The 24,675-nt window shown below is 35.9% G+C and overlaps 2 pseudogenes; one reads left to right on the top strand and one right to left on the bottom strand.

Moving 5' to 3' along the window:
• Nucleotides 1–2,875: 2,875 nt before the first annotated feature.
• Nucleotides 2,876–8,711, bottom strand: LOC122050210 (annotated as a pseudogene).
• Nucleotides 8,712–12,861: 4,150 nt separating this feature from the next.
• Nucleotides 12,862–24,675, top strand: part of LOC122050209 — a 37,014-nt pseudogene continuing 25,200 nt past the window's right edge.

Below are 24,675 nucleotides of genomic sequence, written 5' to 3'. Positions count from 1 at the left end.
GCTGTAATCAGGCATTTCAATCGATCCATGAATCGATTGGGCTGTCGGATCGATCCAGTGATCGATCCAGCTTGATACTGGCACGGAGAAAAACCCTGGATCGGTCGGCTAACCGATCCATAAGCTATATTGCTTCTGTATGCGGCTGGATCGGTCGGTAGACCGATCCAGTGGCTCACTGATCGGTCGGCTGACCGATCAGTGAGCTTCTGTACTCTCTGCTAACTCTCTGTTCACGACTGGATCGGTCAGCTGACCGATCCAGTGGCACTACCCAATTCTGATCGATCTGTAGATCGATCTGGGTTTCTGATTTCGAATCAGAAGCCCGGATTTCAGCACTTGTTCGTGCCAAAATCTCACACAACAATTATATAATGCATGGAAAACGTTCTAATATCTATCAACTAGCATTCTAACATGATATAGTGCGAGGTTTATTAATTTATAGCATTTAAGCCACTAGAAATGCATAAAGGTATCTTAAGAAAAGAAACTAAGTTCTTAATTTGCTAAACTCCCTAAGGATCTTCGTTCCAGGTTCCTGCCACACACACCATCTCTGCATTGACCTCCAGCTTCCTCTGCTAGTCCATCTTCCCTTTACCTTTATCTGCAGTATAAGGGAAAATAGTATCTGTAAGCTTTAAGCTTAGTAAGAAACCAACTACCTCACTAAAACATGCAACGATGCAAACATGTTTTTAAAGAATGCTATTTAAAAACATGCACTGAATTTGTTAAAGCATGGCATACTGAAGTTACATGGCATAAATACTGAAACATGGCATGCATAATAAAATCTAAGCATGGAGCTATTTCATGGTATCAACTAGGAGAACTAAACTGAAACTGAAACTAAAACTGAGCTAACACTATATTCACATAACTAGATTACGAGTTTGAAAGCTATTATCATAATAAGTGAAAATAGTAATCATGCTGCTGTTTGAGGTGCGCATCCCTAGCTAGACCCGGGTTTGCAAGTCCCGCATTTAGTAGGGTTTACTAGGTTATCTAAACCTAGGGACCGACTATGGGAGCCCAACTCAATGGATATCTAATCCTGTACAGTGCCCCTACTGAAAATAAAATACTGAATCATAGCTAATTAATTTATCTTGCTTTTACTAGGTTATCTGAACCTAGAGGCGACTGTGGGTGCCCACCCATTGGACCGTAGCCCCATATAAGCTGTAGCAAGACTAACTAAACTATTTAAATGCTTCTATTGCATTTACTGAGCTATTAGAAATGTCTACTGTAGCATTTTACTGAGCTAAGCATTTTATCGAACACTTGGTGTGCTCCAACTCTCCTCTCTATTAGGGAGACCACCTCTAGGCACTCGACAACGTCTAGAATCTCCAACTGAAAGGAGAAAACGTGTCTGGCCCATCTAGAGGTGCTCAACTAGATCCCTAAACCTGAAAAGGAGGGTTAAATACATCCTATGCGTCGAAAAGTCTACATATAGCTAATTTAAAAACATTCAATCGTACGAAAAGCTACTTATACTGCAAGTGAAGGGTTTCTTACCTCCTGTTTGGATTTCTTACGATTCTAATCGCTGGATTTCATGAGGAGACGATCCTTTCGACGATCTTCTCACGTCTATGTGTTCCTCTCGCGGAGGGGAGCGTCCTCGTGTCGAAGTCGTCGTCGGAAAGTGTCCTTGGGCCGAACCTCAGCCTTCCTTGTGGTTGGCGCCGAGAGAGGGAGAGGAGAAGTGGGCAGCGGAATTAGGTTGGGGTGGAGAAAGCTACGATCCAAGAAAATAACTCTTCACCTAATTATTTCCTATTTATATTAAGTGATAATTCCGGCCCAACTCCAACTTAAATAAAATTGTTTCCCTTTCTTTTCAGCACGGCCCTGCTGGGTTCAACTGGTTACTAGAGTTATCCGTAAACCATAGGTCTCGGGTTCAATTCTCGCTTAGGCCGTTTTCGTTTTCTATTTGTTTTTGCTACCTCCGCTACTCTAAAAATTCTGTAAAAATATCCTAAAATTCCTGAAAAATCATAGAATATTTCTAAAATAGTTTTGAGAATTTTCGGACGTTACACCTGTACTCCTCCAATTGATCACTTTGATGTTCTTGAGGGTCAAATTGAGATGTCTCATCAACAGAAATTGATGCCTCCTTCAATGGTGTTGCTTCAACCCTTATTCCTAATTGCTTGCTGATCTCTTGTAAAAGAGAACCATGTTGTTGTACTCCATACATCAATTGTTGCATAATACCTCTCATTTCCTCTATACTTCCTTGCGTCGTCACCCTCTCTTCCAAAACATTAATCCACATCTTTGGCATTCCTTCTAAGCATACAACCCCTCTTACATCCAGCAGGTCGGATCAATGTTAGGGTTCCAAAACTCAGAATAAAGGTACACATAGAATTGTATTAGAGTTAACAAAAATAGTACAATAAGAACACTCAAATCTGATAGAGAAACTCTCTCCACCAGCCAAAGACCATACTCGCTTTTAATAATAATTCTTAGATCCCTTCCCCACTAACTTATAATCACACACATACTCTAAACATGAAAACATAACTACCACAGAGACATAACTGGCTCTACAATATAAACTGCCTACTGCCCTTTTTGGTGTTTTAGCCCTCTTGGAATATACAATTCATGTTTTAGGTCTGTTTGCCTCATGATCCAGATAATCCAGCATATTTCCTCCAGAAGCCAGGTTCACATTTGGAACTGGGTTTCTATCACAAACACAATGGAAAAAAAATTAAAAGAAAGGGCATCCTACGGCTCCCATCCTGCCATGATATTTGACATGTAATCATCATAGAGATATGGATAGACATTATCCTAAATTTCAACTGCACAAGGAATCTCAATAATCAAATAAGAATTAAATTTAAAATCATAAATTATTAATGCATAGAACGTAACAAAGCCCTCAGATCAGAGTTCCTGCCTTCAGATCTTGCTTCTTCACCTCATATGCATCAACCTGAAGATGGATTTAGAGAATTGAAATACTAGTAACTAAAATACCCAACAATTTTTGCTTAGAGATGTTGATATTTCTCTTACTAGCATCTTATGAAAGTCACTGTCAGCCTTCTTTCCATTCCATGTCCCATGCTAACGTCCTTCTTTCTGGTAAAAGTGATAGTAAGTTTATTCAGATGGAGTAAATTCCAGATGGAGACATCTCTAATCATTGGAAACGGCAATGAAGTGTATTGAAATAAAAGGAATAACAAAAAGAACACAGAAAAGACATTTGTTGACAAGATCAGCTGACCAGGACCATACAAGTATGTCCAACAGGTAATGGGAATTTACAAAATGCAGGAATTATGAAATCGATATGCATGGATCACATGTATAAGCATAATGAGTGCCTGTACTAGGTTCATTATCTCCATGCCTGACCGAGATTGGAATTGACAAAATGCAGGAATTATGAAATCGATATGCATGGATCACATGTATAAGCACAATGAGTACCTGTAATAGGTTCATTATCTCCATGCCTGACTGAGATTCCTTTTTTTCCTCAACTAACACTTCCTTTAGTCTCTTCTACCAGCCTTCAGTTTGATGAAGCATTTTTTTATGTATTAAACATGAGCCATAACATTCTTATGCAATAAAAAGAAAAGGTTGTGGAAATGAATGAATACAATGGAAATCATAAGCCTTGCAGCTTTATGTATTCGTTTTCCTTCTTCTTCATTTCACGTGTCTATTGTGTACGCACTTGCTTATAAATGAAAAGGAGATACATGGTTGTGAAGAAAAAGAGAAAATAAACACAAATATTATACAACATCAAGGGGCAAATTTAACTAAAATATGTGGTCAGAACTAAAGAAAAATACCCTAAAAACACAATTCCACCTGATTTCCAATGATCATCTTTTGGAATTCATCTCACTCCTGCCACAACTTTTCAATTTGAGCTTTCAGATTTGCATTATTTTTAGCCTCCTGTTTGAACATACTTTTAGTTATTTAAAACAAAAATGTAAATAAATAAATAAATCCAATTTGACGACCGTTCAGGTTAGAGTGGCTAGCTCCCTATCCTTTGTAGCTAATTGTGCCTCAAGTCTTTCAACTTTTGCCTCTAATCTTGAAATATCAAATTGCAATCTGTAGAAAACATCTTAAAAAAAAGATTGAGTGGCTATTTATGACTTCTTAGTTCTGACCAATTATTTGGTTGACATAGTTTTCTGCAGTAAAAATTGAAAATTTTTCCTATGTAAGAACAAGAAGAATGTCAATTTGTTTTACAAGTAGATGTGCAGGGGAAAAGGAAAGGAAAAGGAAGGGAAGAAAATGACATCACTGGTGGACTTGAGGATTTTGAGCACACTGAATAGATGAACAGAAGTTGAGGCAATTGGCAAGGGTTCTTTCAATTCCTTTCCATGCTCAACTAAGAAGAAAGGCATATAGGTAAAAATCATCAAGCATTTATGTGATTGTCGACTATAAGTTCAGACAATTAGTCATGGATCTTTTAATTGCTAACACTCAACTAAGAAAAAAGGAATGGACATGAAAATCATTAGACACTGATTCCTAGTTTGTCAAGTTTAAATCCATGGTCCCTTATAAATCTCATGAATATTGAGTCAACAAATAAAAATCATAACTTGGAACGAGAATAACCAGAAAAATTCACTTCCAGTTACATGCCAACTTAGTAGTCCTTTGCCAATGTTAACCCAAAACAATAGCATAACTAATTTAGTAATAAAAATTGCTAGAAATACCAAATGAACAAAAAAAACACAGTTTCACCTTTGTTTGTGTTCATTAGAGCCTTCTCTAAATTCAATGTCCCGCTGCTTCTGTTGAAGCAAAGAATGAATGCAGTTGCAAGTCCTCGCAATCGAGATCAGTATCTAACATTTCATTCAGAACCGAAAGTTAAAAAAACCTACAAAAAAATTTTTAAAAAAATTAAGCCATGGCCACATGAGTTGAACACACGGGATCCGTGGCAAAGAGATCAAGGGAGGTGGAGAATCCAAAGGTCACTAGAGTCTGGTTTAGGTACTTGGACGCAATGCTCCAGGTTGCCACCGTTCGCAAAGGCGTGCTCCCTGCAATCGAGACATGTATTCAACATTTCATTCAAAACCCCATGGCCACATGAGTTGAACGCACGGGATCTGTGGCAAAGAGATCAAGGGAGGTGGAGAATCCAAAGGCCACTAGAGTCTGGTTTAGGTACTTGACGCAATGTTCCAGGTGTAGTTAACCCCAAGATCGAAGTCAGAGTGAGCCCTCCCCCCCCCCCCCCCCCAAATCAGGGAGGTTTTAGGTTTTGGAACACGGGGTAGCAATTCGAATGCGATTCGACTCTCGTCTCCGATGTAAGTCGATGACGATGAACGAGTATGGACCAGCTTTCTATTTCGAAATAAGGGAAGAGGGCGGCCCATTACCATAAGAGAGGGGGGGGGGGGGGGGGGGTTCACTCTGACTTCGATCTTGGGGCGAACTACACCTGGAGTATTGCGTCAAGTACCTAAACCAGACTCTAGTGGCCTTTGGATTCTCCACCTCCCTTGATCTCTTTGCCACAGATCCCGTGCGTTCATTCAGGAGACTTCGATCTCGGGGCGAACTACACCTGGAGCATTGTGTCAAGTACCTAAACCAGACTCTAGTGGCCTTTGGATTCTCCACCTCCCTTGATCTCTTTGCCACAGATCCCGTGCGTTCATTCAAGGGGGGGGGGGGCTCACTCTGACTTCGATCTCAGGGCGAACTACACTTGGAGCATTGCGTTAAGTACCTAAACTAGACTTTAGTGCCCTTTGAATTATCCACCTCAAGTATCTAACATTTCATTCAGAACCGAAAGTTAAAAAAAAAACCTACAAAAAAATTTTAAAAAAAAATAAAACCATGGCCACATGAGTTGAACACACGAGATCTGTGGCAAAGAGATCAAGGGAGGTGGAGAATCCAAAGGTCGCTAGAGTCTGGTTTAGGTACTTGGACGCAATGCTCCAGGTTGCCACCGTTCGCAAAGGCGTGCTCCCTGCAATCGAGACATGTATTAAACATTTCATTCAAAATCCCATGGCCACATGAGTTGAACGCACGGGATCTGTGGCAAAGAGATCAAGGGAGGTGGAGAATCCAAAGGCCACTAGAGTCTGGTTTAGGTACTTGACGCAATGCTCTAGGTGTAGTTCGTCCCGAGATCGAAGTCAGAGTGAGCCCCCCCCCTGAATGAACGCACGGGATCTGTGGCAAAGAGATCAAGGGAGGTGGGGAATCCAAAGGCCACTAGAGTCTGGTTTAGCTACTTAACGCAATGCTCCAGGTGTAGTTTGCCCCGAGATCGAAGTCTCCTGAATGAACGCACGGGATCCGTGGCAAAGAGATCAAGGGAGGTGGGGAATCCAAAGGCCACTAGAGTCTGGTTTAGGTACTTAACGCAATGCTCCGAGTTCATTCAAAATCCCATGGCCACATGAGTTGAACGCACGGGATATGTGGCAAAGAGATCAAGGGAGGTGGAGAATCCAAAGGCCACTAGAGTCTAGTTTAGGTACTTGGACGCAATGTTCCAGGTTGCCACCGTTCGCAAAGGCGTGCTCCCTGCAATCGAGACATGTATTCAACATTTCATTCAAAACCCCATGGCCACATGAGTTGAACGCACGGGATCTGTGGCAAAGAGATCAAGGGAGGTGGAGAATCCAAAGGCCACTAGAGTCTGGTTTAGGTACTTGACGCAATGCTCCAAGTGTAGTTCTCCCTGAGATCGAAGTCAGAGTGACCCCCCCCCCCCCCCCCATCAGGGAGGTTTTAGGTTTTGATACGTGGGGTAGCAATTCGGATGCGATTCGACTCTCCTCTCCGATGTAAGTCATTGACGATGAACGAGTATGGACCAGTTTTTTATTTAGAAATAAGGGAAGAGGGCGGCCCATTACTAGCTTTTTATTTCGAAATAAGGGAAGAGGGCGGCCCATTAAGAGCATCCACATCAGATACCCTATTCAAAAATTTTACCTTAAATTTTAGATAGGGCAGCTAAAAAATCTTTACATCAACTATCCTATCAATTCCCTAAATTATGCATTTATAAACAGTGCTTCTCTAAATTTAGAGAATGGATTTCATTCCCTAAACATTATAGAGGAGAGAGAAGAAATAGGGAAGCTGATATATGATGTATTGAAAAGTGGATATCTAAATTTAATAAAGTAACTTTTTTTACTCTAAATTATGCATTTTAGATAGGAAAATTGATGTGGATGGTCTTAAAAAGCGCCATGGATCCAATAATAATAATAATAATAATAATAATAATTCTGCAATTCACTTTTTAATTAAAGCACCTTTGTTTTTTTTAAAAAAAAAAATACTCTTTGAGTAACCGCCTGTGTTCGATTAATTAGATCAATGTCAATACATGTACAATATAATTGTTTGTGGATCATCTAGATCTAACAATGGGATCGACCAAAGCAACATCGGTCATTCTAACCTATTCAAATTTGGTTAGGTTGGATTCAAACCGACTGGCTTGTTTTTTTTTCTAGATCTTCGAATTAATGATGACGACGACGATTGTTTAGAGACAACACAAAAGACAAGTGTTTCCCGTTTTAAGTATTTAATTTACAAACAACCAGTGAAGGAATAGTTGAAAGCTCCAATACAACTAAGTTGATGGTGATTCTAATAGTGCACAGCTTCCTAATATCATCTTTAATTTTCTACCGATCATGGATTAACAATCAGTTGGTCTTTGAGCATATGAGAGCAAACGAGTTCATTATACGATACTCAGAAGGCTTCAATTTTTACCATGTTCAGCAATCAGTCATGTACTGTCTTAATAAACTATGAGCGGCTTTTATGATCTTTGGTTAATTATTCGATGTCTTCAGATTACTGGTAATCCAGCATTTGTAGGCCAGAATTGCAAGATGTGATTATAGACAAAAAAAAATTTCTTTGCAGATTCCTGTAATCTAGAGATAGTTTTACATCCCGAGTAGAATTATCCCTATTACAACAAAATTAAAGCTCCAGAATCAAAGCCAAATAAGACAGTGGATGGTAGACAATTGATACCTGCCCATTTTATCTGTATTACAAAGACCTTCCAACATCGGGGCAGAAATAGATAGAATGGTTTCAAGAGCATTTCTCTCATTTTCCTTGTCTATCTGCATAAAGATCTACTACGGTCATTGAGGTTCTTATATTAAAAGTTAAATGTCGTGCGAATGTAAGTTTACAACTCCAAAATTACAATGGAGTTCTGCATTGCATAAGATGACATTATGGAACAATCCAGAGTCTTACATCTTCTCCAGGAATACAAGGGGTAGTCCAGAACCATCAAATTTCAACACAGCGTGTAGATGAGCCAACAGTTGTGGCGGCCATCCATATGCATGTGGCTTATTGGCATTGGACAACCACGTTCCTCGAACCATGTGGATGTTTATACCAATTGCCGCATCCAATGGCTGATTTCCATGGTCACCATCCTGAGGAGTATCAAAATCAACATGTATAAAATTATAAACAATTTACATCTGATGTAGCATGAATTGTCTGGCAAGAACATTATTACATTTCTTTTTCTTTGTCCCTGGCAGGATGTGTTTCTCCTCCATATAAACAGGAGATAGGATTGTCATGAACATAACGTGTGCTTGCAACACCAAAGTTGTGCTCATGGTGCTTTTGCAGAAAAGAGTGTGCAAGCATGTTAAAGATGTTACAAAAATATAACACATAAGAAACACAGACAGGAGATAAACACAATATGATTTGCATGAAAATCTAGGAGAAACACAAGCGAGAAAGGATGTCACACTATGAATAGAGAGAAAACAAGAGAAACCATACAACAGTCAGTCACAGCAGACACAGATGAGTCCTCATACAATGATGAAATGCTCAGTGCAATGTTTCAATGTCATTATTTTTGTCTGTTGTTATATCCATGTGCAGTGCAGCCATATATAGGTGCCACCACAACTCTAAGCAAGACGCGGAAATAGATGAAACCTTAAAACTGGATGAACTTGAATTGTGATGCTACGATAGATGGACCCACTGACTCAGCCTATTGATGATACTCATTGTTCGATGACTCTAGACAGGGTTAGTGAACTTGATTCTATTTAGAGCTTTCTGGTGCACGGTTCCTGATTGAACTGTGTCGTTTTGTGGACCTAACCTGGTCTGTCCTAATCTGCTTACTCTCTAAGGATTGACAACCTAGCATACTGGTCTCAATTGGCTTGAGCGAACCAACATAGATATGATCCAACTGACCAAAGGGACAGGAAACATTACACAAGCAATTCAGCCACTAAAATACCATATGAACCTTTTCACAGTGAAGAAGAAATCAATAACTCGCTTCAGAAGGGTTAACAGACTCGTTGCTACAAAATCCAAGGTCCTACACATTAGCAACAATAACAAAAGGGAAGTTCTCTGGTTTCATGCATTTTTCTAATCGGCTATAAGATGTTGAATGACCATTACAAGCGAGAATCATGATTATTGCAACAAACACAACAAGATGAATTCCAATGTTAAATAAAAGGAATATAGCAAATCTGTACCAAAAATTCAGAGAACAATCCATCTATTAACTCCTGAGTAGATCTAGTCATTCGTGTGCAGGATTGACAAGTATAACCTATACCTCTCAGCCCAATTCAACATGTTTAGTTATCCTGATCTACACTACTTTGATAACAGACTATTAATACGTAGACTCAGATCAATTTAGATATATCATTATCCATTATTTGGAATGTTAAAACAACAAGAAACCTAAAAAGGGCAAATATAACAAGGTCATTATCTGATTGAGTAAGCCAAGTTAATTTCTTGAAGTTAATCCCAATTATTTTATGTATGAGACCAACACAACCACTAATCTTATGTCCAGTTTGGTTATGTCAGAAATCTGGAAAAATAATTATAAATTGACACTATTAGAAAATTTAATTTTGGTGATAGGAAACGTAGCATATATAATCATCATAAATCAAGTTTACAGCCCATGAGATTGAAAAAGAAAATCAATAAAAAAGAATGAGTCAGAATAGAGGTGTAGAATGTAGAAGCAAGTGTGCAATCAATATTGAGGGGCAACCCACCGAGGTAACGGTTTCACCTTTTACTGTCAAGTGTACAATCAATATTTGCAAAGATATTATTTGCTAATCCTTGTCATAAAAGATTAGAAAAAAACAATATGCATTGCTGGCCTATTATTTACTAACATGACAAGAAATTAAATGTGTTTACAGAAAGTGAGTAATTTGAGGAGATTGGAGAATAGAAAAGATAGATAAGTATATTGAGGATCAGACACAGATTCATTCCTATACTACAGAAGGCTTTACTTTTGTTCCTAAAAAGAAAAAGATTAGCACATCGACATCTGAGGCTGTATATAGATATATAGATATATATATTGATACAGATATAGAAACCAAAAAAAGCCAAAACGTGGAAATTGGTTGTTTCTTTAGATATGACCTCATAATAAGTTCACTAACAGAAACTTCAACAACATAATGTGGAAAGGAAAAGGGATGAAAGCCTTGTGCAGTTTGTAGATATAAGGTAATATCTCACAAATGCATCCTCTGTGTAACCACCTGAAAAGATAGCCAATATCATACAAACCTTGAGCAACAGATTGCATCATGATCAAATTTGCTAAACAAGCATAATCATACCGAATGAAGGATAACAAGAATATTACCTAACAGAATAACATCATAGAAGTTATCCCCATTAGGAAGAAAACCATAAAACATAAGGAAGTGTGAACTTGGTAAGTTCCCATAACTAAGGTAGTGTTGGTTTCCTTTTTCACGTGGTAGTGATACCGGCAATTTCAGGGACTTGGTTACTGGGTCTACTCTACCACAATGAACTATGTGTGGGCACAGCTGTAACAAGAATATAATAACAAAATATCAGCAAAGGGGCGAAATCATAACCAATATCACTGGCTCATTTAGAGTGGAAATCCTACTGAGTGGTTCAAGAACCCAGCAATAGGAACTAAGCAAGTTCTTAGCTTTCCATCAGCAAAAATCACCTTCATGCTATTTGAGTACCAAAGCTCACAAGCCCACAGAAATTTATCCCAACTATACAGCTTTCGTTCAAAAATATCAGGGTAATTATCACAGAATTGTGGGCATGATGCATCAAATTGTTGGCGTAAGTGCTGAAATCAGGGAGAAAATTGTTGCATTAAGAACAGTGATTGTTTTTCATGCTGAAAAGAAAAAAAATATGGAAATAAATTACCTCTTTAGATTGCAATAATTCTTCAAAAAGCAGGGTTCCTTCTAATGCAGCAAGTGCATCAACTCGAAAACTCAACCCTGGTCAATAAAAAAAATCACATTAGCCATAACGAGTAAGGATAGAAGAGAACAGAGTTACAGAAGAATAAGCATATAATTTATACAAGATTCAACAAGGAATGATTTCTTTTCTTCTTATCAGATGTACTTATAGGAGCATTACATAAGAATTCAGTAATGCTTTCAGCTCAACAGAACCGACAGGGTGATTCTATAAACAACTAACGGGGAAAAGAAAGCGATACTAAACTAAAATAAAAGGGGCAAATGCTCAAACAAGATCCTTCTTGTTCATAGACATCCAAACCAGACCTTTCCTTCACCCATCATTTTTAAAACTCCCTATAACTGCCAATGAAAAAATAATGCTAAATTTAGCTCCAAAACACTGTTTTAATCCACATACAACTGTTAAATCCTATCAGTAAACCAGGCTTATGGTTACGTGATAAATTTAATTTCTGCATTGCAACCTGCTTACCCCACATAAATTTTATATCATAATAAATGTATACAAATTAAGGTACTTTATTTTGAGTGAGACAATCAATTTGGGCATGCCAAGAGGGTGAAGTAGGTCGAGTAAGCTGAGTAGGTCGAGGTCACATTGTCGGACAAATCATGCTGGTTGAGGGGGTTGAATTGGTCGGATGAGTCAGGTGTACCAAGCAAACTGGGCTGATAGGTTCAGGTTGGGTTAGTTCATCTAGGCATGCTAACAATCCAATCAAGCTGATTGATCTATTTTCGCACAAAAGAGATATTCAGTTATTCCTGTTATTATTCAAACTAACTCTGTTGTGCAACTTAGGTAGACTGAAATGCATGGTTGTGGCAACAAAAATCTAACTACAAGCACACAGCAGAATGTAATAACAAATCCAGGACAAATCTTCTGAGCTTTCCACAAATTAATAATCAAAATTTTCCTTTTTTTAAAGAAAATAGAACATAAGCAGATAGTATATGTAATGTAAGAGCCATTAGATATCATATCGAGCTCAAAAATAAAATTTCATAAATATACACAACAAAACATATTAATGAGCATGTAAGAAGTAACAAGCATATAAAATTAACATCTAGAATATTTATCATTTGGAATGTCTTTTGTTATCATCATACAATTCCCTTTCGCTCCCACCTATTAGTGTAGTTGATACCTGCATGAATATTTATTGCAATAGGATTTGGGGTCAGTAAAAAATATCTTATTAGAGTGTCTGACCTCCCAATACAAAGAGCCGTTGCACTAGAACAAAATTCCCCCCGTAATTTATCCCCTTCCATAATATATGGAGCCGCCTTAGATGGACGGCTAAAATGACAAATTCACTTTTTGCTGCAATTATACAGTTCCCTTTCTCAAACTAACTGTCCTAGGCCTCACATAAAAGATTTGGAATACTTGTGCACTGATCATACATGATATGCTAATAATCTTCAAAATACCAAAGATTGTAAAAGGATCACGGAAATGACAGTGTTGAATTTTGCAATTTCCAAGTTACTTGATATACGACAAGATATTCACAGGTTAAATGACCCAGATTTTCCAAGGTACATACAATATACCAAGTACAATGGTGGATTCAGTGGGCTATTCTGAATCCATGCTACTTGTTAATTTTAACTACGTTAAATATCATTTCTCAGACGTTATACCATCTCAGATGCTTGAAGGTGATTTGGCAATCTAGGTAAAACAAATAAAAAGGCTCCTTAACTCCATCAGCATATCATGGTAATATGAGCGTTTGCACTTTCTAGAATTAAGAAAGATGAGGATTAGTACTTGTATGATGATGAGGATTGCAAAATAGAAAATAATTAGATTTGAAATGATAACAATTTCTAAAGGAAATGACTAGAAATTAATACATAGTTCATGTTATGGTGCTCTGGAATGTATATGGCTATGTGCAATTATGTTTCATGAGAATTTGCAAAAAAAAGTCTTGCTGAGGTACAGACACCAGCTCATGCCAAAATCATTAATGATTTGTTCCCAAAAGATAAAGAAAGTTTCAAGAATGCACAGGCAAAGATTAATCATTCTACAGCAATCAATGTAGGAGTTTAACCCTCGCAAAGCCTAGGCATCTACAATGACAACAATACTGTCGCAACACTGTCACGAATGGTTAGTCTAACTCTAAGAACAATTGATATATCTGTCTCCAATGGTCCAATTGTAATGCTAATTTCACTGTCACAACCATCATAAAAAAAAAAAAGAATAATTGGGACGATTTACCTCACTATCACTATCTGTTGCTGCTCATGATGGTTTTGGAAATCATCGCAAAAACACGCTTTTGTAGTGTGGAAAGAGAAAGAGAAAATTCATAACATACATAATCAGAAAAAGCTGGTGCATATTAGATATGGTACGGTCTATCATGAGTCACACAGATCTTCCTACATTTCTTTGGGGTTATGCTCTATACACGGTAGTTTTTATACTCAACCGAGTTCCATCTAAGGCCATGATAAAGACACCATATAGGATATGGACTGGGAGAGATGCCCAGGTGTCTTTTATGAGGAGTTGAGGTTGTGAGGCTTACGTTAGACGTCAAGTCTCAGACAAACTGGGACTCAAATCTGATAAGTGCTATTTCATTGGATATCCCAAGGAAACTAAGGGATATTACTTCTACATTCCCAGTCAGCACAAGGTAGTTGCGGCAAAGACTGGGGTATTTCTAGAAAGAGATTTTGTTTCTAGAAAGACTAGTGGGAGTACGTTCGATCTTGAAGAAGTTCAAGATATGGACCATAGCACTGAAGCCTTGATGGAAGTTGAACTGGAACCACAAAGTGTTGTGGATGATGTTGTTCCACAAGGAGTTGAGGAACCACAACCAGTTCAAGTAGACCTACCTCTTCGCATATCTGATAGGGTACGTCGTCAGCCTGAGAGATACTCATTTCTCTTGTCTGACCATGATGACATTGTGCTCATTGAGGATGAGCCTACCTCCTATCAGGAAGCTGTGATGAGACAAGATTCTGATAAATGGCTAGAGGCCATGAGATCCGAGATGGAATCCATGTACACCAACCAAGTATGGACTTTGGTTAATCCACCTAATGGCGTCAAACCCGTTGGGTGTAAGTGGGTCTTTAAGAGAAAGACTAACATGGATGAACTTATTTATAAGGGTTGCTTGGTAGCTAAATGTTTCAAGCAAATTCATGGTATTGACTATGATGAAACCTTTTCTCCAGTAGCGATGTTTAAGTCCATTCGGATTATACTTGCTATTGCAACGTACCACGATTATGAGATCTGGCAGATGGATGTCAAAACCGTGTTTCTGAATGGAAACATGTTCGAGGATGTGTACATGACACAACCTGAAGGTTTTGTAGATCCACAGTATACTGGCAGAGTATCCAAGCTGCATAGGTCCATTTATGGACTAAAGCAAGCTTCTCGGAGCTGGAATCTTTGATTCGATGATGCGATCAAACAGTTTAGTTTCATCAAGAATGAAGATGAACCTTGTGTCTACAAGAAGGTTGTAGGGAACATAGTTGTCTTCCTCATATTGTATGTGGATGACATACTACTCATTGGGAAAGACATCCCTTTACTGCAGTCTGTCAAGACTTGGCTAGGGACTTGTTTCTCAATGAAGGACTTAGGTGAAGCATCCCGCATTCTAGGTATACAGATCTATAGAGATAGATCTACGAGAGTGCTTGACATAAGTCAAAGTACATATATTGACAAGGTATTACTTCGGTTTGCCATGCAGAACTCCAAGAAGAGATTTCTGCCAATATCACATGGTGTGAGTTTTTCGAAGACTCAAAGTCCCTCTTCTAGAGAGGAGAGAGACCGCATAGATCAGATCCCTTATGCTTCAGCCATAGGATCTATCATGCATGTCATGCTATGTACTCGTCCCGATGTCTCATATGTTTTGAGCATGACGAGCAGATACCAGTCAGATCCAGGTGAAAGTCACTGGATATAAGTCAAGAATATTCTTAAGTACTTGAGAATGACTAAAGAATATTTCTTGATATATGGAGGCGATGACGAGCTAGCTGTAAAGGATTACAGTGATGCTAGCTTCCAAACTTATCAGGATGATTATCGATCGCCGTCTGGGTTCGTGTTTTGCATAAATGGTGGTGCTGTGAGCTGGAAGAGTTCAAAGCAGGACACAGTCGCTGATTCTACAACAGAAGCCGAGTATATTGCTACATCAGAAGCAGCAAAGGAGGCAGTTTGGATCCGCAAGTTCATTACTGAGCTTGGGGTGGTTCCTAACATAGCTGATCTGATTGAACTCTATTGTGACAACAATGGAGCAATAGCACAGGCTAAGGCTAAGGAACCTCGCTCACACCAGCGGACCAAACACATACTATGGCGCTTCCATCTCATTCGAGAGATCATTGATAGAGGAGATGTGAAGATTTGCAGAGTACCCAAGGCTAACATCGCAGATCCCTTGACCAAGGCTTTGGCACAGAGAAAGCATGATGATCTTTGGGCCTTAGAGCCTATACTGATTGACACTAGTGCTAGTGGGAGATTGTTAGTTAGAGCCCTAGAGCCAATCATTTGATGATTGTTGTATGGACTCGTTGTATCATATTCTTATATATAAAAAGGTATTTATTTATGGTTATTATGCTTACTTGTATGGGTGCCAAATAACTAAGTATAATAGCGTCCTTTAGTAGAAGGTTCTTACCTATATCAATTGGTTAGTTGAATCGATAGTGAGATGATATAGGGAACACTACTCTTAATCATTCCTAGTCAAGTATTAGCATTCAGGGACAATGTTAATGCGACGAGACTAGCATGTAAGTCAACTCGATGACTTGATCTTACAAGTCATGGATATAGAGATATCAAGTTGACACATGGGTATGCATTGGAGAATGTATACTGAATGACCCGCCATGAGAAAGTATCATGGATCGTTATATGAGTGTCATATACTTTTTCATGTGGCTATTAGTATGACTATTAGTCCTTGTACCTGAAGTCACCATGGTTCCCTACATAAGGAGTTACATACTTTGGCTTCGTCAAACGTCACCCGTAACTGGGTGGACTATAAAGGCGATTACTGGGTATGTAACAAATTATGCGGAGGGATGTGAGTGATGTAGATGGGATCTATCCCTCCTATATGACGGGAGAGACATTGATATTCTTGATAGAGTGAGACCACTAAGTGCATGGTCATGCCCAAATGAGTCAATATGAGATGTTGAGCTCATTTGATTAAGTGAGTCTACTTGGGATTCAAGATTTAGATTGATTAGAGAATGACACGGTCTATGTCTCACATTGATCAATCTAGATGTCAAGGATAGAAGGACACTTGTCATATATTGTGAAGAGTCACAATTAGTAGTCACAAGGTGATGTTGGATCTCAATATTTTTATAACTTGGGTAGTAATGATATGTTGCTAGATACCGCTCATTACTTATGATTCTAAATGGGTTTAGGAGCATTGCCAATGTTATAAGAACTTATAGGATCACACACAAAGGGCAATTAGATGGAGATTAGGTTCATTTGATGAACCTAAAGGATTAGGTCCATGTGATGAACCAAATTGGATTAAGAGTAATCCAAATTAGGCTAATTGAGTTGGACTCAATTTGGTTCATGTGTTAGATGAGTCTAATTTGGACTTAGACTCATTGAGTCGATTTAATTCAATGAATAGAGATTCATTAAATTAAAATTGAAGTTTGACTTGACCATTTACCACCTCATTGGTGAGTTGGCAAAGAGTGGACCAATCATGATGCTCCACATCATCATGGTTGCTTAAGTGGAATGCCACCTCATGGGAGTTACCAAGAGTTGTGACTCTTGGTATTCCATGGAGATTATTAACCTCTTAATGTGGCCGGCCACAATTATTCAAGAGAGGAGTTTTTTCATTTTGTGTGTAACTCTCATCTTCTACCTCAAGCTCTCTTCTCTCCCTCTCTTCCTCCATTGCCGAGAGCCACAAAGGGTGCTAGCACACTCTAGTGTCTTTTCTCCATCTCCTTGTTCGTGTGGATACACATAGAGGAGTGTCTACTTTGACATTCTCGAGATCCGGCATCATTTGGACGAGCGGGATTAAGCGAAGGGCATCGCTTCAAAGGTATACCTTCTGATCTTGTAGATCTAATGTAGATCTAGGAGTAGAGAAACTCGTACACGAATTTTAAACTTCGCACGGATCCAGTGGCATAGGAATCGGAGTTTCCGCAATGCAAAAAATAGTTTTTGCGGCTCGAAAATCCTTACACATAAAGTCCATTAACGGATCAACAAGTTTTTATTTTTACTCGTTGAACCTTTTATAGCATAATGTGATTATACTCATTTCATTTCAGATATTTCTTATAACTCATCCTGATTATATGAAAGGAAGTAAATTATGAGGTTAATTTATAATCGATCGTTAAATGGTTAAAAGATTAGAGGAGTCTTTTTTTCTCTAAGAGTATGCATCAGTCGAAAATTTATTCTTACCTTATTATAACAAATTTATTATACTCTAGTCAATTAGATACCCATGAAGATGACTTGTTAAACCTTACTTGCATTGATGTGAGCTCAAGACCAATAGCGAATCCAGGAATTCAATAATGGTGAGATGATTTTTACATAGAATAAGGGACGGTATCCTCTATCTCCACCGGTAGAATCCCATAATACTAAGAGTTCTATTGCCGATAAGGGGAGCGATTGTCGATACCGTCCCTCCCCTGGATCTGTCCCTGCTAAGACCAACATCTTGGAGACTCAACGAAACATTTGCATTGGGAATATGCATCGTAGATGCATAGTCAATATCTTGATGCCCTCAGAGATTTGGTTCTAAAATTGAAGGCCTCTAATTTATGATCGGATCATAAATTAACTATTCACTGATGAATGAACGATACATAAGGAAAATAAGATACAATCGATAAAATTAAACTAGCCTGTGGATAACTATTATATGAATTTAAGTGTTTAGTCTCATACTTATAATGGAATAACATCAAGATTAATAAATTATTAATTAATGGAGTTTAATTTGGATAATTATCAATCAATAAATATATCAAATTTATTAAAAATTCTAATTAAGAGTATTATTTTATTTTTCTTAATCGCTATAACTTACATATTATAATCATTTATTAGTTTGTAAATGACTAAAATATAATTAGGTATATAATATCTACTTAGATCCATTCTAAATGAATATCATGGACACATCATCCAACAATTTTGCACCATGCTCCATGGCATCCATATTGAAATTGGAAATTATATTCGTGGTTGCAAGACAAACTATGTAAAAGAAGCACCTTTTACTTAGTAAATTGGATATAATCATTGGAGACATTAATATGTTGAATTTGTTTTGTGATCTCTATCTCCGTCTTTGTCTAAGAATCCTTCTAATACAGATCGAGTAAAAAAAAGGACAGTTAAGATTTGTTTCGATATTGCTTAACAAATATTGTCAATTTTATTTCAATGGGGTTTGACAAAATTGCAAATAAATAAATAAATAAATTAGAATTAATTGTCATTGCTATAACTAACACCTTTGCTTACTATGTTGAGTTGCTAACTTAGACCCGTATGAACTATTCTGTCCTTACTAGAGTGTGATGTTTCTTTTATTTCTTGTGTTTCCTATATAGAATTTGAGTCATGATCTCTTCCAAACTTACAATTGTCTCCTTCCATTCTTTTTAGCCCTATTGGGTGTTGTCTGTAAAAGTAAAATTTTTTGCTTTTATTTTTTTCAAGACACACGCTCTAATGATAGAAAAGGCTATCCGAAAAGAGTTTGAGGAGCTTTCTTATCTCATATGACTTAAATCACTTTATTGACTAAGTTGCTAGGTTTGATGGGTGTTGTCGGTAAAAGTAAGAAATTTCCACTTCTTTTACCAAGGCACATGCTTTAATGATAAAAAAAAAAAGTTATCTAAAAAGAGTTTGAGAAGTCCCCCTCCCCCCTTATGGCTTGAATCATTTGATTAACTAGGGTTGCTCGGCTTGGCCTATGTTGTTAGTAAAAGTGAAATTTTTTTTTACTTCTTCTGTCAAGACACACACTATAATAATAAAAAAAGTTATCTGAAAAGAATTTAAGGAGCTTGCCCACTCATATGATTTAAATCACTTGATTGACTATTTTTGCTCTGTTTGATTGATGTTGTAGGTAAAAGTGAAGATTTTTTTTTTTTTTTGTCAAGACATATGCTCTGATGATACAAAAAGATATCTTAAAAGAGAGCTTGAGGAGCTTGCCCATCCTATATTTAACTTGAATTACTTGATTAATTAGGATTGTTCGGCTTAATCAATGTTGTCAGTAAAGTGAAGATTTTTTTTATTTTTTTTATATTTTTCATACAATTATGATGATCACATAAACATAATAAAATCAATGCTAACGTCTTAAAGATAATAATAAAGGTGCGTTTGATTCAAGTTATTATGTATAATTTTGATTATGTGATTATCAGATAATCACATAACTAAAATTATGAATAATAAACATAATTAATTATTGTTTGGTTCAACCTTATAATCCAATAAAAATTTATTTGTTTAAAGATTTTAACGAATAATCTAATTTAATATTTTACTATATTACCTGCATTACAAAACTAATATTTTTACGCTTTTTTTTTCATTTTTTTTAACTTTTTATTTTTTTTTACGTTTTTTTAATGTTTTTTATCTTTTATGTTTTTTTAAAACTTTTTAAAGTTTTTTTTTTATTTTGTGACGTTTTTTTTCTATTTTTATTTCTTTACATTTTTTTTTCTATTTTCTTATTTTTTACGTTTTATATTTTTTTTATATTTTTTATTCTATTTTTTTTTACATTTTCTTATTTTTACGTCTTTTTCTTTGTTTAATTTTTTTAATTCATTTTTTCATGTTTTTCAATTATCAAAGAGTATTTTTAGTAAAAAAAATTCATTAACCCCGAAATTAAGAAAAATCTTAATTTTTTGAGATTTTTCAATTTCGGGTTATATGTCTCTTTTGCTGACGTATTGGAATCATTGATTATTTAAATCAAATAAAATTTTTGTTGATAATCTTCGATGTATAATTAAAATTATCAAAAATAATCTCTAACTAAATACACCTTAAAATTAATTTTGTAGTCCGAACTTTGCCTTCTCAGCTTCTCTGATTTTTAGCAAGTGCAAAATACTATTGCTAATTTAGAAAAGGTTAAAGACGTTGATTTAGAAATTACAAATAAAGATTTCATATTAACAGAGTATTAATATTCAATTATTAGACTCGTTTAACACTCTAACAGATTTGTTACAGATGAAACTCATTTAAATCACTTCTTAGATGATGAACTTTTAATTGTAGATTATGAACATCTCAATCATCGATTTTTGCTAATGAGTTTGCAAGTAATAGCCTGGTTTCGAGTTTCAACCTTTTTATTTGGTTTTAATTATCAGATAAAAATTATATGAATGATGATGTATATATTGTCAAGTTTGAATTAATAAATATCCGAGTTTTATGGATTTTAAATTTTGTTAAATTAAATTTAGATTCTGTCAAAGTAAAAAAAAAAAATGATATTTACTGGGTTTTTTTTTTTTTTACGATTTTGTTAAAAAGAAATAAAAATAAAGACATCTTCTCGAAGTCGGCCCAAATAGATTTATTCATCCTTGGAACTTGCACCAAGTAGTGTAACAACGTGGGCTCACCTGCATCGTCAGCAGGGTAATATTATCGGGTGGGTGATAATGATGTTCAACTCATAATTTCTCTTCTCTTCCTATAAATAACCCTCTCATCTCGCATTGCCTGTGCTACTTTTTGCGCCGTTGTTCAAGGATTAGGGTCTTCTGTGCGATTCTAGCTAGATCAGCCGGAGATGGGGATCTCGAACATCTTCAACTCGCATCCCACGAACAATGGCGCTGGATCTTGTTGGTAAGCGATTCTATAATTACTTCTCCTATAAACAGATTTATCTTTTTTTTTTCCTTTGCTCTTTTTTTATCAGGTTCGAATAGATGGAAATTTGTGTTGTGATTCTTGGTGCATGTTTACTTACTATACATCGTTTCCCTGTAAACTTTTGATTGATCTTGTTGACGTGTGTCTTATTGGTTGATGAAAGTGAAGGAGATGGTTTTAATTTTCGCTTTTGGTTTGGAACTAACAACTCTACGTCTTTTTATCATTGTTGACATTCTTTCTTTTATATTTATCATCCGTTTTATTTATCTTTTAGGGTTCTGGTTTATTACTTGCAGAAGGAGAATGATGAGCAACATCACAAGCTTTGTAGTTCTTCTTCTGCGCTTTTCTTTGAATTGCCTCCTTCATTCTGTTTTATGATGATGTTGACTCATCAGTAAAAAAAAAAATCTATTTTTGTCTTCTAAGGTTATTTTTACTTGATTTTGTGCGCTGTGATATTTGTTATATGCTAGTTTTCTTATATGATGCCGTAATGAATGTTGTCTGCTGGTTAAATTTTAAGATCTAAGTTGGCTTCCTTCGTCTTCGTCTCGACCTTTTGTACATGCAATGTTTATCTAATTAGGTTTTTTTTTACAGCGGCGTTTGTGGCAATCCTCTTGTGATTTTAAGGAAGCATGGTCTCATGTGCTGTTGGCAATGCAGCCACCGTCTTGCCAAATCAATTGGCTGTATTAAGGTAGCTAGAGATCTTGTTACTTTTATGTTTTGTGTAAATATTAGATATCCGGCCAACATCATCAAAATAGTTTAGATGTTCTGCCAATACAGTCCTAGTACGATCAACTTATTCGACTATTATTATATTATAATTTTAATTGGTTGTGCTAATTTTTTTCTTTCGGTATCACATATTTTGGGCATGTTACACTTTTTTTATATATCTATTGTGTTTATTCATTATGAAACATAATCACCAATTACTAGAGAGCACTAAGTTTTGTACAATAGGGTGATGTGTTGATATTGAATATAAAATTAGTTGGGTTTAAGATTGGCCTGCTCATTGAAATATTCTAAAGATCTATAAATGTGACTTTACAGTATCTTAGCTATTTCTTTGAGAAAATGCATGGACAAACTTGTTTGCTTCATCCTTGTTGATTGATGTTCATGTTTTTTTTTTTAATTCTCGTCTCATTGCACTCGGTGTTAGATGTCACAAGTGAAATTCCAAAATACTAAGCCAAATACCAGCCATTGTTAGAAACAATAATAGGGTTTTACATCTAGTGTATTTAGTATTTTGTGACTGCCAAGCAATTAGCAGCCTACTATAGGGTGTCATAAGGTCAGTGCTACATGATTATTATGCAAGTAAATGCTTTGCTGAATCTTGATGTTGAATCCTTCTATTGCTTACCTTTCCGTGTATTCATAATCACTGCATGTCAACTGAACATTATAACTTGGGTTGACTATTGTGGACAACTAGACCACTTTGTAGTTGCATTTTCTACAAGTGATATGCAATCACGTTTAGAAATTTTTATTAGACATTTGGGAGGCATTTGATTTTATTTTTGTTGACTATAGGGTTGCTTCTTTCGGTACTATACAATATGTCCATTAAAATTTTTGCTAGCTGTTCAAAGTTTTACTAACGTTTTTTGGTGACTTTCTGATAATACTTAATGTAAAGAACTTGATTTCTAATTTCCTAAGTATTTTTTTGAGATGTAAATAATTAAGAATCCAGAAACTATGTTTTTTTTTCTATATCCATAACCCAAATAATTAATATGTACTTTCTCTACAAGTTCGAAGACTTTGAACAGGTTTTTTGTGTGTGTGTGTGTGTAATGGTGATTTTTATTGGCGCTTATCTTACTGTTTCTAGTTCCTAATTCCATCTTAAATTAAGATTTATAATTTTAAACGTTGAATGAATTAGTAGAATAAACTTTATTGCAACATTTTTTAAATTTTTTTTTAGTTTTCCTGTTGGAAAGTTTCTTATCGAATTTTTTAAGTATTGCCTAATAAATATTCTTTTTTATTTAGTATGCTGATTGATTGCATCATGCAGCTTTAATGTAACAAAACTTAATTAGTCTGTTCAGTTAATCTTAACTAGTCATTAATAAATTAAATATCTAATTATTCTATTCAAATACATCTGCAGAATTCTTGAAGATTGATGTTGAAGCAGAATCAGCAAGAATAGGAGGCTATATATTATATATAATATATAATGAGCAGCTGCAATATTTTAGTTTGAACAATAATATTTAGTATTTGATTTGAATAACTCTTTATGTTTAATTTGTTGCTTTTTTAGCTGATTATTTGAGTACTTAATATAAATATATTAGCAGTATATATTGGAATTATCGAATGTTTTGATTGGAAGAGTTCATATTGTATACATAAATTATAAAAGAAAATTTATTTTAATCTAAATTAATTATAAAAGGAAATCCAGAAACAATATAAAGACTTATTTTAGATAAATACAGTTAAAATATTGTATAACTGAAGAATGAATGATTGAGTTTCTTCAAAATCACGACCTTCCGCTCTTTAACATTCGGAAATGATGGTGGTGGGGATATTAGAAGTTACCGAATATAATTTTGTATCCAGTGATTTTTATTTTAAAAAAATAAAAATACCTTGAAAATATAGCTGTGAAAGTATTTATATTCCATTAAAAAGTTCTTGTGCGGATCGCTCAAAAATGCCCCCTCATTTATTATAATTAATTTTCTCCAAAATCTGAGTAAAATAAAGTTACTAATATATAAATTTCTAATTTAGGTTGTAATTAAACATAATACTCCTTAAGAATATTGATATGATATATTATGAGTGTTCTAAAAATGATGTAACAGATGTAACAGTCAGAGTTAAATAAAGTGATAGTTAGAAGGAAAATGATGTGACTGTTAAAATTAAAAAGTACCTAATTGAGTGAACTACTGTTTAACGGGGTTTAGCTCCTCATATCTCGAGTATAACTCTCCGTATCAATTTGATCGGTCAAAAAGTTGGTCAGATTTTCAAGACTCAGTTTCTCATTATTCACGAGCATGATTTCTAGCATTAATTTGTTCGAACTCAAAGTTGGTCGGACCTTTAGTACTAAACTCCTCATCACATATGATTATGACAATCATCCACTTTGTTCTCTTTTCTACACTTGTTAACACAGCGAATACAAAAATAATACAAGTAATATGAAACCTAACCTAGAAGACTATGAAGACAAGAAGAACAAACTCTAACATGTTTCGTTTAACTTGGTTCGGTGATGAC

Source organism: Zingiber officinale, chromosome 3A (genome assembly GCF_018446385.1).
Source record: "Zingiber officinale cultivar Zhangliang chromosome 3A, Zo_v1.1, whole genome shotgun sequence".
Taxonomy (NCBI): Eukaryota; Viridiplantae; Streptophyta; class Magnoliopsida; order Zingiberales; family Zingiberaceae; genus Zingiber; species Zingiber officinale.
The sequence above is the reverse complement of the archived record's forward strand: the minus strand, read 5'-3'. Positions and strand labels throughout refer to the sequence as shown.